Raw genomic sequence first — 15,656 nt, 5'->3', positions numbered from 1 at the left:
GATAGAACATCATGTTACAGGTGATCATAGACCTATTTTCAACATGTGCTTGCTGATATGTAGTTTGAAGTCCCACCCTTTCCAGTTCTGACAGTAACGGACGGTGTAGTGGTGCAGCGGTAACATTGTCACCTCACAGCAAGAGGGTCTCTGGTTCGATTCTTGGCTGGAGTGCCTTCTGTGCGGAGTCTGCGTATCCTCCCTGCATTTGTGTGGGTTTCCTATGGGTGCTCCAGTTTCCTCCCACGTTAGAAAGACATGCGTCTGAAGTGTTTGTCCCTGGGCATCCACTGAAAATTGGCTGTGTTTCAAGTTGGACTTTCCTGGTAAACAAATGTTAAATAAATAAAAATGTTAAATAAATAAATAAATAAAAATAAAACTTATCCAATATTACCTTCTCCATTATTTCACCACAACATGAAAATAGACTTAAGGATCTATGTGACTCTGGGTGTGTCCTATTCCCCTTTCCCTTAAAGACAGGATTCATTAGTGCATATCTCCAATTCTGAGAAGTCCACCATATTTATAAGACCTAGTAAATAATAGACATAATGGTACTATAAGTTGATGCTGAAGTGTTCTCAGGTAAGTATTACTAATTTTATCTCCTCTCATGCGTTGTTTGGATTCAGTTTGCATAGTTCTTTTTCAATATAATCTAATTTGATTCAGTATCTGAGGTTACTTGGATGTCACTAGAACAACTTATCACCCCCTTTGTGGAGCCAAACTGTTTTGCATAAGATTTTGTAAATATATCTATAATCTGTCTGAGAATAAATTTTAAAATCTACACACAGTTTATCAATTTTTATGTCTTTACTCATGCCACATCTTATGTATCTATAAAATGGGTTTCCTATTATGCTCAGTATCTTTATATAAATTTTCTTTTTTTCTCGATCTTGTCCCACACTATGCTTAATTTGTTTGTCCACCTTGTTTATTTCAGTTTTCAAAGTTGTAGTTTGACCTGTTTTCCATTTCTTATTTTTTTGTCTCTCACCTTAATCTGGTATGCACACACACACACACACACACACACACACACACACACACATATATACAGCTATTAGATATGTATAGACACAGAGATGATGTGTTATATAGACTTGAGAAATGCCAATTGCAGGCTCTTTGAAGTGGACAATGAGGCACTGTGTACTCCAGATGTTCTTCGTTCCCCATTGCTGCAGTCCTTACTATTGGGGGTAGTCCGCTGTCCAGTCGGCCCGAATACCAGAGTATATGGCTGACGTCGGTCAGGGCGCATTAGACTGACGTCAGTACGTCAGGGTACTAATGCGCATGACCGACGTCATATCCTCAGTCTTTTTTGCCGCATGGTCCGATGCAGAAGCAGTTTTGCGAGTGCAGGTTGGCGTTCTGAAATATTTCCGAAGCCGGAGTTTCAGACCGAATCAGAGTTGGCTAAGTACCCCGTTGGGGAACATTTCGGTTTTTTCTTGCCTCAGTATTTAACCGGATGTCAGAAAAAGTGAATAACTGTATTTCTTGTGGGAAACAGATACCTCATAGGGATTACCATACCTTGTGTATACCTTGTTTAGGGCCTGAGCACGACGTTGTTGGATGCCGCTCTTGTGCTAGGTTTAACAAACGCACTATTAAGAGAGGTTAGACTGTGCCAGGTTAGTGTTTGGGAAGCGTTGCAATTATAAAATGCCGTCGGATGCTCCGATGCCGCTTCCAAGAAGCGCAAGGACAAAACAGCGAAGCCTAGGGTTGATGAACCGGCAGTCCCGGACGTCGGTTCTTTAGAAAACTCTGTGGAGCCAGAGGTTTTGCCAGGAGTTTCTTTGGAGTCTCAGGCAGAGACTTTACTGTTACAGGATGTGCCTTCTCAGGAGGTAGGCCAGGCTGAGGGGCTTCTCAGGTAACTGTTCTTCCCTCTCTTCCCAAGGTAGTTAGAGCCTCTCCTTCTGTTGCCAAAACTTCTTTGAGAGGTAGGCCAAGTTTAGCTTCAGTGGGGGCTTCTCCTAGCACTTCAGGTTCTGTGCCTAAGAAACATATGCTTAAAATGGCAGAAGATTTGATTACTATGATTAGAGGTTCTATGCCCCCTCCTGATAAGAGGCCTAGGGTGGAACCGGAGTTTGTGTGTTTGGAACAGTATTCAGAGGCTTCAGAGTCTTCTGCGGAAGATTTGCAGGAGTTTCCTCCTTATTCTGATTCTGATGTGGATGATTCCACTCCTACAGCTTCTCCTCCTGAGGATTTCTCATTTTCAGAGACTCTGCATTCTATGAGGGAGCACTTTAAATGGGAAGGCCAGGATTACTCTGATTCAGGAAAAGGCTTAGGAATTCTTGTTTTACCCCAGCATAGGCCCTTAGCTATACCTCCTGTGTTGAATGTGGTGGAAGATGTTTTTGCAGAGGCTTCCTGAACCCTGACTCTTTGCCTCCTGCTCCTGTTAAACCCGATAGGTACTATAGGGTGCCTGAAGCTCATAAGTATTTGTTTAAGAGTCCTAGGGCGGACCCAGAAACTGTTTCTCAGGGGCCTAAAGGTGTTAAGGCCTCTGTGGTTAAAAATCCTGTTCCCACTGATAAAGAGGCTAGGGCTTTGGATAGGTGGGGAAAGAAAGTGTATACTTCTTCCACTCTAGCCATGAGAGCGTTGAATTGTCAGTTTCACATGCTAAAATATCAAATTTATCTCCTTTCACAATTGAAATCTAAGGTGGATGCTTTGGCGGAAGGTATTGAGTGTAAAGAGTTGCTGGATTTGGTTCATGTGTCTGAACAAGTGGGTAAGCATTCTTTGCAATGTGGTTTTGATGCTGTACAGGCCTCCTCGAGGGTGGCTGCCACTAGTTCTGTTCTTCGCAGGCATGCCTGGTTGAGGGATCAGAATTTAGCTGAGCATGTTAAGACAAGGATTTTGGATGCTCCTTTACAGTCTGATGTGTTGTTTGGTTTGCCTGTGGAAGCAGTTTTAAAGAAAATGGAGGACAAAGCTAAGTCTATGCAAACTGTTAAAGATTTTTTGCAGGTGCAGCCACCGAAGTTTAGTAGAAATTGGCCTGCTAAGGGGTGGACATATCCTGCTTATGATTCCCAGTCTAGGGGTAGGTCTAGACGTGGTAGGGGCAGAGCTCAAGGTTCTTTTAGGCCTAGAACAGGGAGTTCACCTGCTCAGACTTCTGGTGAGGGCAGGGGTCAGTCCTTTCGTAAACAGACCCAATGACCTGCCTTTTCAGCTGCCAGTAGATTCTCGTCTGGTAGCTCCTTTGGGAGGAAGACTGTCTCTTTTCAAAGAAAATTGGGATTTAATTACTCAAGACAGATGGGTGTTGGATATCATTCACCACGGTTACAGGTTTTATTTCCATACAATGCCTCCTTTCAAAGGCATGCCAGACGTTCCTCCTCCACAAAGAAAAGAGGCTCACAAGCAAATTTCTCAGTTACTCCAGATGGGGGCCATTCAGCCAGTTCCTGTATCAGAAAGGGGCCTAGGATTTTATTCTCGCCTGTTCCTAGTACCAAAGAAGGGGAACACGTGGAGACCAATTTTGGATTTATCTCTCCTCAACACTTATCTGGACATTCCCAAGTTCAAGATGTTGACGTTACAACAGCTTTTACCTCTGCTGGGCAAAGATCACTGGATGGTAACTTTAGATCTCAAGGAAGCTTACCTTCATGTGCCTATAAGGCTAAGTTGCAGGAAGTATCTGCGGTTTCGAGCTGGAAATTCTCATTATCAGTTCTCTGCATTGCCCTTTGGCTTATCTACTGCGCCCAGAGTATTCACAAAGGTTCTGGCTCCAGTGATAGCTTACTTCAGGCTACAAGGAATTCAAATCTATCCTTACTTGGACGACTGCCTGATTCTGGCTCAAGAAAAGGAAGACCTTCTACAGCATCTGGAATATGTTATAGCAGTGCTAAGATGCCTAGGGTATTCTGTGAACGAAATAAAGTCCAGTCTAGTACCCTCTCAAGACATGTGCTTTCTGGGTGTGAGACTGAATACAGCAGCCCAGATGGCCTTTTAACCCCGGACAAACAAAAGAGTCTATCACTTTACTTCCATCAACTATCTCATCAGTCCGTGCTGACTGCAAGGACAGTCCTTCAAGCATTAGGGTTCATGGCATCTTGTATTCTGGTGCTTCCCAATGCCAAACTGCATATGAGGAAGCTACAATGGTATCTCAAAAATGTATGGACACAGCACTGCCAGGATTTGGACACTGTCATTCAAATAATACCTTTCCTTCAAAAAGAATTTTTGTGGTGGGCTCAGGAATGTCACCTAAACAAGGGACTCTCTGTGACCCGGCCAGAGGCGAGTCAGATTTTAATGACAGATGCCTCGGACATTGCTTGGGGAGCTCATCTAAATGGAAAGTGGATACAAGACAAGTGGCCTGCCAGACTACAGCATCTACATATCAACATGAAGGAGATGTTAGCAGTCCAGTTTGCATTAATGGCTTTCAAGGAGTTACTTCTTCCAGGGCAGGTGTTGATTCTAACAGACAACACAACTGTCATGTGGTACATCAACAAGCAAGGGGAACACATTCTTATCCTCTATGCAGGCAAGCAATGATTTTATGGGAGACTGCGCTAAGCTTGCAACTAACTCTTCAGGCAAGGTTTCTGCCGGAGCACAGAACTCCTTAGCAGATGTGTTAAGCAGACAAATCATGGATCCCCACAGTGGAAACTGGATCTTCATGTATTTCAGAAATTGACAGTGTCATGGGGAACTCCAGACATAGATCTGTTCGCTTCTCCACTAAACCACCAGCTGCCAAAGTATTGCACAAAGGGGTTTCATCACACAGCTTGGAAAGTGGATGCTCTGTCTTTCAGTTGGAAAAACCTTCATGTGTATGCCTTTCCACCTCTGCCTCTTCTTCCAAAGGTACTATTAAAGGTCAGACAAGACAGGCCAAGGATGATTTTGATAGCTCCAGATTGGCCTCGACAACACTGGTACCCACTACTACGGAGTCTGGTAAAGGAGCCTCCATGGCCTTTACCTCTGATTCCTCATCTGTTATCTCAGAAGGACGGTCATCTGCTCAATGTCAAGCTTCACTCTCTTCATCTAACAGCCTGGCATATTCTGTGTTGAAACACAGCAGGTCTCAACTTCCTCAACAAGTTTTAAATGTGATTATGGAAGCTAGAAGACCTAGTACAAGGAAAGTGTACGCAGAAAAATGGAAGAGATTTTTATTTTGGAGTACAGCAAAGAATTTGGAGATTTCTGAGCCTAATTTGAGTGTGGCTCTTCAATATCTTACTGAGTTATTGGACAAAGGTTTGTCCTTCTCTTCCATTAAGATTCATGCTGCAGCAATTTCAGCTCACTATGATTGTGACCCACCATTGTTTTCGCATCCTTTGTTCAAGCAGTTTCTTAGAGGGCAAAGAATATAAGACCCCCGTAGAGCTCCTACTCCTGCTTGGGATCTCAATTTTGTGTTGGAAAAACTTACTCTACAACCTTTTGAGCCTGCGGCTACTGCTGAATTGAAATACTTGTCATGGAAGACTGCTTTTCTGTTGGCTATTACTTCTGCAAGAAGGGTGTCTGAGTTGCAGGCCCTTATGGCAGTAGAGCCCTTTTTTATTTTCCATAAGGATAGGGTATCATTACGTACTAATCCTTCCTTTATGCCTAAGGTGGTTTCTAGTGTGGCTTTAAACCAAACTATTCATTTGCCTACTTTTATGCAGACCCCCAAAATAAAGGGAAAAGATTTTGCACACTTTAGATGTACACAGGCAATTGCGTTATTATTTAAGCAGGACTAAGGATTTTAGGCAGTCTCAGCAGTTGTTTGTTTCTTTTGCTTTGAGTTCGCAGGGCAAGCCTGTGTCAAAACAAACTATTTCTAGGTGGATTGGCTTTTGCATTGCATTTTGTTATTCCCATCATGGCAAGGAGATTCCAGCTGGGATTAGGCCTCATTCCACTAGGGCTACTGCCACTTCAACAGCATTTCTAAGGGGTGGCAACTAAGGATATTTTGGAAGCAGCTACTTGGAGTTCAGTGCATACTTTCTCTAAGCATTATCACCTTCCTATCTACTCTAAGTCTAGGGCTGGTTTTGCCACAGCTGTTTTGCAAGGCATGTTGTCAGCTCCTGCTTCTTTATGATTTGCCAGCCTCCCTTACCTCTGCTTTGGGATTCTACCCAATAGTAAGGACTGCAGCAATGGGGAACGAAGAACATAGTACAGTTTTGTACCTACCATAAATGTAGATGTTCGAGGATCCCCATTGCTGCAGTCCAATTTACCCTCCCTCCTTCCCCTCTGTGTTTAGGGGTGGTTGTGTAGGTGAGGTTACATGCTGATATTTTTGTATATATTCTTGTATATATTGTACATATTTTTGGTGCAGGTATTTTGGGCCTTGTCTTTTTAGGGTCTTCTGACATCTGGGGCAAGAAAAGACTGAGGATATGACGTCGGTCATGCGCATTAGTACCCTGACGTACTGACGTCAGTCTAATGCGCCCTGACCGACGTCAGCCATATACTCTGGTATTCGGGCCGACTGGACAGCGGACTACCCCCAATAGTAAGGACTGCAGCAATGGGGATCCTCGAACATCTACATTTATGGTAGGTACAAAACTGTACTTTTCCCTTTGTCTTATTCACATTAGGGGTACAGTTGCCCAGCCGACAGTGGAAATACTAAGGAGGAGTACACTAATCACACTATATTGCTTTGTCTGTGGTCAGTATGAATGCTAGGCTGAAGCTAGTGTTGGCTGAATTTTGTTATTTGCTAGTAATTACAGGTGTGGGGGTAGCCACATTCTTTGATTTCCTGTCCTTGCATATTTAAACTGGTGCATGTGAAATAATTCCTGCTTTAAAACTTCAGCTTGGCCAGCTAAGAACTTGGTTATATTCAACTGGACGTATAAGGAATTTAAGTACCTTTATCTGCTCTTTTTTTTAAAAAAAAATACAGTATTTAATTTGAGTGTTGAAGGAATTTTTAACTGAAGTTATTCTGCTCTTCAGTAACTTGAACTGAAGCTAGTGTTGGCTGAATTTTGTTATTTGCTAGTAATTACAGGTGTGGGGGTAGCCACATTCTTTGATTTCCTGTCCTTGCATATTTAAACTGGTGCATGTGAAATAATTCCTGCTTTAAAACTTCAGCTTGGCCAGCTAAGAACTTGGTTATATTCAACTGGACGTATAAGAGAATTTAAGTACCTTTATCTGCTCTTTTTTCAAAAATACAGTATTTAATTTGAGTGTTGAAGGAATTTTTAACTGAAGTTATTCTGCTCTTCAGTAACTTGAACTGAAGCTAGTAGTGTTGGCTGAATTTTGTTATTTGCTAGTAATTACAGGTGTGGGGGTAGCCACATTCTTTGATTTCCTGTCCTTGCATATTTAAACTGGTGCATGTGAAATAATTCCTGCTTTAAAACTTCAGCTTGGCCAGCTAAGAACTTGGTTGTATTCAACTGGACGTATAAGAGAATTTAAGTACCTTTATCTGCTCTTTTTTTTTTTAAAAAATACAGTATTTAATTTGAGTGTTGAAGGAATTTTTAACTGAAGTTATTCTGCTCTTCAGTAACTTGAACTGAAGCTAGTGTTGGCTGAATTTTGTTATTTGCTAGTAATTACAGGTGTGGGGTAGCCACATTCTTTGATTTCCTGTCCTTGCATATTTAAACTGGTGCATGTGAAATAATTCCTGCTTTAAAACTTCAGCTTGGCCAGCTAAGAACTTGGTTATATTCAACTGGACGTATAAGAGAATTTAAGTACCTTTATCTGCTCTTTTTTTTAAAAATACAGTATTTAATTTGAGTGTTGAAGGAATTTTTAACTGAAGTTATTCTGCTCTTCAGTAACTTGAACTGAAGCTAGTGTTGGCTGAATTTTGTTATTTGCTAGTAATTACAGGTGTGGGGTAGCCACATTCTTTGATTTCCTGCCCTTGCATATTTAAACTGGTGCATGTGAAATAATTCCTGCTTTAAAACTTCAGCTTGGCCAGCTAAGAACTTGATTATATTCAACTGGACGTATAAGAGAATTTAAGTACCTTTATCTGCTCTTTTTTTTTTTTAAAATACAGTATTTAATTTGAGTGTTGAAGGAATTTTTAACTGAAGTTATTCTGCTCTTCAGTTATTCCCACCCGCCCTGTTTTTGTTTTGGTGTTAATCTTAGTGGCATTGAAACTGCCCGCCCCTCAGCCTGCCTCTGGGCCCATCTCATTTGCTCACTCAACTGAGTGCAGTGAGATCATATTCTGATTTCAGGCACTCATACTGTGTACAAAGAGAGCATCTGGGAAATAGAAAAAAAAAATTAAGCTTATTTCCTGCCTTTCTTGTTAAGTGGTACAGACTATTTGTAGGCTTCTGAGCCCCCAAGCCCTTTTGTGTTTGAGGGAAGCCTTCTAGCTTGTTTTTTTTTTCCTTATAACTAGCCAGTTTTCTAGTTTCAGCACTCAAATCTGTTTCTTTGATCTCAGCACTTGTTCAGAAAAAAAAAAAAAAAATGTTCATCTGCTTTTACTGTTCTTGTGTTTTTACCTACTTCTTTTTACTTTTGCATCATCTTAAAATACTCAATTGTATTTATTACTGCTTGGTGTAACTCATTCTAAGCCTTTTGGTTTAAACACTTGGGCTTCGGACCAGTTAGTTGTTTTGCACTGAGAGGGTTTGTGGTCTGCACTGTTGTGGCAGAACAGGTAGCTTACATCCTTCTAGGTTGAGAACTGCTGATTGAGGGCTCAGTGTCTGTTATTCTAAAAGTGTATTAATTCTGGTTTAAGCACTTGGGCTTTCAAGCCAGTTATTTTACATTAAGAGGGTTCGTGGTCTGCACTCTTGTGGGAGGAGAGGCTGGACTCTGCCCTTCTGAGCTGGGAATTTCTGGTTAAAGGCTTATAGTGCATGCATATCTGAACTGTTTCTTACTGAAGTTGGTGCGCCTTGTTTGCTGTGGCATAGACTGGATTCGGGCCTGCTGGATCTAGCTTTGTTTGTGTAACTTGAGCACTAATCCAGACATTCTCTAAAGTATTCAATGGTATTTATTACTGCTTGGTTGTAACTTGATTAAAGTGTAGCTATCATTCAAGTCTTTTGGATTAAGCACTTGGGCTTCAGACCAGTTGTTTTACATTAGGAAGGTTTGTGGCAAGCACTGTGGTGGCAGGACAGGTAGCTTTCATCCTTCTAAGTTGGGAACTGCTGATTGAGAGCCCAGTGTCCAAGTGTATTAGTTCTGGTTTAGGCACTTGGGCTTCAGGCCAGTTATTTTACATTAAGAAGGTTTGTGGTCTGCACTCTTGTGGGAGAAGAGGCTGGACTCTGCCCTTCTGAGCTGGGAATTTCTGGTTAAAGGTTTATAGTGCCTGAATATTTGAACTGTATCTTACTGAAATTGGTTCACCTTGTTTGCTCTAGCATAGACTAGATCCAGGCCTGCTGAATCTAGCTTTGTTTATATGCTTGTTGTTTGTTTGCTTGTTATTTCCCCTGGAAGCTAATTCCACCTAATACGCAACTTCTCAGCGCTTCTGTGGATCACTAGTGATATCTGCATTGCTTACTGTACTTATTTCCTTGTTTCACTTGAAAGAAAGTTACTGTTTGTCGTTTTTGCATTTAGTTACTTGTAACACATTGCACTCAAGTTACCTGGCACTTGCTCACTAAAGCAATTATATAAGTCAGCACTACAAATTAAAAGCACTACACCCTCACTCCCCACTGGCCCTTGTTTTCAATTAAGGAATTCCCAATATTATTCTAGCATGTCCAAAGGTCAGTTATCAATCTTCTCTCCGGTCCAGCTGGTGAATCTGGGAATCTTGAGGCAATGTTATAACTGCCTCATGTACACAGACAACCCTCTCCTCCTCCCACATAACACAAATACTTGCGAGAGATGCAGCTATTTAGCCAAACTGGAGGCTGAGCTCTCTCAACTCAGGACTGGCAAGACCAGACAGGAGGAGAAGGCAACTACACACACCACAAAACCAGCCTCACATAATGCTACCACTCCACTGAATCAAACACATAAACACACAAAGACATACTCGGAGGCTCTGAGTAAAAATTTACCTAAACAGCAGAGGCCTCCAAAGCAGACACCCAAACAACTGCTACCTCAAGACACCCCACAAGCAACACATAAACCACAAAAGCAGTGTGCAAAGCAGTCACATCCCTTAAGGCCAAATACAACACCAAACATACTTGTCATAGGTGACTCCATAGTCAGACACACTGACGTCCCACTCACCAGGCTGAACAAGGAGAGGGTCACAGTAAGCTGCCTATCGGGCGCTAGAATTCGCCACATAACACAAGCATGCTGGTCACTCCACGGCAAGTACAAATATGACACAGTCATTGTCCATGCTGGTGTGAACGACCTGAGACGTACCTCCCTGGACTACATGAAAAGAGACATAGAGGAGCTCTCTGATTATGTAGCCCAGGCAGGTATGACCCTAACCCTGAGCAGTATCCTTCCTTCACCAAGAATGATGCCACAATATAGAGACAAGATGATCAGCTTTAACAATTGGCTTAATGTCTGGTGTCATTCAAAGGGGATCCAGTGTCTGTCTGCCTGGGATGACATGCTTGACAAGCCATGCTGCTTCTCAAGAGACGGCTTGCACCTGTCACCCTGGGATTCGGATATTGGCTAAGGCTCTTGCCACCCCATAGTGCCTTTTTAGGCAAGGCTCAAATTCTAAACCTACCACCCTAGAAAACAAAAATGGGAAGAAACTGAGGGTAATGCTGCTCAATGCCAGAAGTCTAAATCTCAAAATGCACGCACTTGAGGCCCTTCTCAGTATGGAGAACATCGATGTCTGTGCTGTAACTGAAACCTGGTTCAAGGCTCCTGAGAGCACCCGGCACTATTAGGTTTTACCTCATATCATGCGTTCCGGCCCCAAAACCCGGACCACACCACAAAAGGAGGGTGTATCCATATTCATAAAGGATACCCACACCTCCAGGTTGGTGGCAACGCCGAAGCTCGAAACCATCCAGGTGCAACTAACCATAGGCAAAACTGCTCTACAAATTGTAGCATGCTACAGGCCACCCTCTCAAACTCAGGAACCCCACACAGCCTTCCTGAAGACACTGGAGGGTATAAATGTATCTCCAAACACCATCATATTGGGTGACTTCAACTACCCGAATATAGACTGGGAACATTACTCAATCCCTAACTTTCTAGCCCAACGGTTCCTGGAGTTCATAAATTCAAATGCCATGGAACAGCTAGTCACAGTTCTCACGAGAGGAGAAAATATACTAGATCTCATTGTCACAAACATGGGGACAAAATGCTCCACACCGGAAGTATATCCCTCATTGGTGAGATCTGATCATAAACTAATCTCACTGGAAATCCACATCCCGCCCCCACCCCAAACAAAAAAGACCATAGTGAAGAACTTCTCTAAAGCAAACTTCACACTACTCAAGACTGGTGTGGTATCCTTCAAGGCCCCTGAGCCAGTGGAAACCACAACCCAAGCTGCGGAAGCCCTTACAAATGCCTTCTATGAACACCTCCAGGACTGCATGGATCAGGCAATCCCAAATAAAACCAAGACTCTTTCCACAAAGGGCAAACGTCCAGTCTGGTGGACCCCAGCCATTAACAAACTTTACAATAAGAGGAGAAAGCTATTACATGATAGAACAAAATCCATAAAAGGGAAGTCACCCTGATCATTATTAGTAAAAAATACGAGCACTCATAAAATCAACTAAGGCCAATTTTGAGAGAAAAATTGCCATGGATTCAAAGGACAATCATAAGGCCTTTTTCAGCTATGTTAGGAACCTGGGTGGAAACTCCCAGATATGCTCAGAATTAGTCCAAAATGATACAAAAATCACTGAACCCACAGACATTGCCAACATACTGGCAGACAGGTTCAGTGCAAATTCACCCCTCTCCCACTAAAGGAGAGATAACTATCCCAGCCGAGTGTAGCCTCCCGAACATCTCAAATGCGCAGGTGAAAGCTGCTCTCTCTAAAGCTAAAAACACAGCATCAATGGGACCGGATGGTGTCCCCGGCTGTGTGCTACACGAGCTAAATGAGGAATTAAACCCGCACATAAGGCAGCTGTTTAATCTCAGCCTTACCACAGGATACGTGCCCAAGGAGTGGCGACGGCAACTGTTGTCCCACTCCACAAAGGCGGCCTCACGGACCCTGGTAATTACCGCCCCATAAGCTTAACAAGTCTAGTCTGCAAAGCTATGGAGAGGATCATAATGGAGCTCATAAACAAAGATATAGGGGACTTGCAGACATTGGACCCGACCCAGTTTGGCTTCGTCAAGGGAAGATCATGCCTTTTGTACTTGGTCGACTTCTTCGAAACAGTCACCAAGGCCATTGATGAGGGAAAGGCAGTCCATACAGCCTACCTTGACCTTGCAAAGGCTTTCGACACAATACCCCACTCGGGTATTGTAGAAAAACTTACCAGCTTAAATGTAAACCCATATGTCACAAGATGGGTTGCAAACTGGCTTAAGGACAGAACCCACAGGGTTAGAGTTGCTGGCACTGTGTCAGACTCCAAGCCGGTCACAAGTGGTGTCCCACAGGGCTCGGTCCTTGGCCCCTATTGTTTGGCATCTACTTCTCAGAAGTACAGGCCAACATAGGAGGACTTTGGCTGACAAAGTTTGCAGACGACTGCAAACTGGGCGCCATAGTGGAAAGTGCATCGGACACGGATATCCTTCAGAAGGGACTCACGGAAACAGATAGCTGGTGCCAGAGCCATGGCCTGAAGTTAAACGCCAAAAATGTATAGTCATACCCTTCGGGAAAAACAAGGTAACCCCAAGCTACCATATAGGTGGCAATACACTAAGCACAGAAGAGGTTATCAGGGACCTGGGGACCCAGGTTGACAGTGGCCTTTCTTTTGACACTCACATTGCTAAAGTGGTTAGAAAGACCTTCTACATTGCCCACCTGATCATGAAGGGATTCACATCCAGATCTAGTGAGGTCATTGTTCCCCTGTACTCTTCACTTATCAGACCAATGATCGAGTACAATGCCCCATTCGGGATGTATCTCACCCGACATCTGCAGCAATTGGAGAGACCCCAAAGTTCCTCACCAAAAGGATAAAGGGACTCCAAAATCTGTCATATGCTGCCAGATTGAAGAAACTCCAGCTCTATTCAGTTGCATACCGTCTGCTCAGAGGTGACATGTGCCTGACATACAAGGCCATGTCCAACCGGAATTAATGGACATGCTCCACCTCAAAAAATCCAAATCCACCAACACCACTAGAGCAAGCGACTTAAACCTTAGCACGGATATAAATAGGACGTGCTGGAGGGATAGATTTATCACTCAGAGACTCCCTATGCTGTGGAATAAAATCCCGGTCCATGTGAGGCAGAGCACCTCGCTGACTCTGTTCAAGAGAAATCTAGACCTGTGGATGGGAGATCGTAGGTTTACCCCGGGAATCATCTCTGTGTCACTGCTGGACAGAGGCACAACAAACTAATGGGCACAGTATTTTTTCATATAAGGGGTGGCGTAAGCCACAAAAATTTGGGCTAGGCTTATAAATGCCTTAGGGCAGATAGCCTAGTATAAACCTATGAACCTATAATGACTAAAGGAAAATGCTGTCATTTTATAACATGTTGGAGATTTTTTTTAAATCCTCTGACCTTTAGACATCCCTCCTGGTGCTATTCAGTTGTCCCTGTTGTTTCTATTGGGTGAAAGCACTATGGCTCATTCATTCCATCCCAGCGATGGAGTAGCATATCATGAACACTTTTGCTTTCTCCAGCTCCCCAGTTCTCCTTCTTGAGGGCAAATGCATACTACTCTACATGCCAGCCCAAAACTATGTAATACCATGCTTTACAGCATGGTGAAAATGTCTTGAGACATTGCAAAAAAAATGTGTCTTACAGTAATGATATGACTGAGAGGGGTATTAGACTACTATACCCATTCTTCATTTCTCAGGATAGCATGAGGCAATATTGGGAATTGGCTGTAAAACTGAAAATGATTGAAATAGTATTGAAAGCCAGTCATCTGTATTATGAAAAGGAAATAGTGCCTCAGAACATATACAGCTATGAAGTGAACATTGTTTTTACCTGTTGTTCAATGATGGATATTTCATTTGTTACAGCTTGAGTCATGTCGTAGGTTGGGTGTTCTGGCCAAAGGTTCTCTAGAAGAATGCTCCAGCAGTCCTCCAACCACCGCAATATTGGATTTGTTGTGCATCTGTTTTTCTATAGAATAAAAGTTGGAAAGACATGCTAGTAAAACACTGAGATGGGTAATTTTGAAAAGCAGATTGAGACCAATAAAGGGAGAAAAAGATAGCAGAAAATAACAGCAGTGCAAAGCTAGAACATTTCAACAGGAAATGAAAGAACTATTGCATAATACAGGCAGTTATGAATGGTGAATTAAACACTCAGTGGTAAGTACAGGCACACTTTATGCCTAGTTTTAAGTAAATCTCACAGCACAAATTGTTTGAAGGTATAAGACAGTATAGTCATCAAGGGTGTAGTTGAACCAGATCCATCCATTTCTAAAAGCATGCAGACTACTGCATATAGAGCAGAGGTTACTTGAGGGCAAGATTCCAACTAGAATTACAGAACAACATCTGTACATTTCATTTATATATGTTTGTATATGTGTATGTATTTTATGTATGCATCACTACTTTTGATAACAAAAGTTTAGGCTGCACAGTGCAATTATAGTGGAGGAGATATGCTCCATTATGCACACATTATATTGGGACGAGCACAATACATCAAAACACTGGATGCAGTGTCGTATGCAAGGTTACATATTATTACATTTAGCCTTTTATCACAGTTATGACAATTGTTATTAGAATTGTCATGTGTTCAACAATACAAAAACCTAGTTTTGTATGTATACATAACATATATGTATAAAACAGAGACATACTCACAAACACACACACGCACACACACATATACATGTCACATGTAGTTGATAGTACTCACTAAACTAAACACTATCCTAAAATTCAAAGTTAAAACTGAACACCTCAGTCTTTCCTTACTTCTTCCCTGAGCACTTCATCTCTGCGAGGGCATCCCTCAAAGTCTGGCCCACCTCTCCTTTACAGCAACAGCACAAATAGTGACCCAACCCCCACCCCCAACCCCGGCTGCTCTAGAATTGTGCAAATAAGCCAGACCAAAATATAATCCATGTTAATCTAAGGCACTTATTTATTTTTTTATTTTTATTTTACATTTGTTAACCGGGCTAGTCTAGCTGGATATATGTCCATTTTCAGTAGAGGCCCGGGGAGAAAAGCTCCACACATAAATCAATTACAAAGAGACATATTAATAAAAAATTTAAGTACAATAAGAATATACATTTAGTAATAAGAACAACAAATACCTAAGGCACACACAAAAAAATATACTAGTTCAGTAGAAGCATCACAATTAAAAAGCTAAAGATTAGCAATTTGTTTTCGATAATCCGTCGGAGAGAAAGAAGTAAAGCAGGAGATTAGAAGGGATTAATGTAGAAATACAAGAGA

At 42.3% G+C, this 15,656-nt stretch overlaps 1 long non-coding RNA gene across 1 annotated transcript in view; it reads right to left on the bottom strand.

Annotated features, from left to right (window-relative positions):
- Positions 1-14,342, bottom strand: part of LOC122809975 — a 114,958-nt gene extending 100,616 nt beyond the window's left edge. Inside the window, exon 1 of the long non-coding RNA XR_006366040.1 lies at positions 14,203-14,342. This is a non-coding gene — a long non-coding RNA (uncharacterized LOC122809975). The remainder of the gene's footprint in view (positions 1-14,202) is intronic.
- Between the last annotated feature and the right edge of the window lie 1,314 nt (positions 14,343-15,656).

The sequence above is a fragment of the Protopterus annectens genome, chromosome 1.part1, assembly GCF_019279795.1.
Source record: "Protopterus annectens isolate FY-2018-M chromosome 1.part1, PAN1.0, whole genome shotgun sequence".
In the NCBI taxonomy this organism is placed as follows: Eukaryota; Metazoa; Chordata; order Ceratodontiformes; family Protopteridae; genus Protopterus; species Protopterus annectens.
Note: the sequence above shows the minus strand (reverse complement) of the source record. Positions and strands in the feature narration are given on the sequence as shown.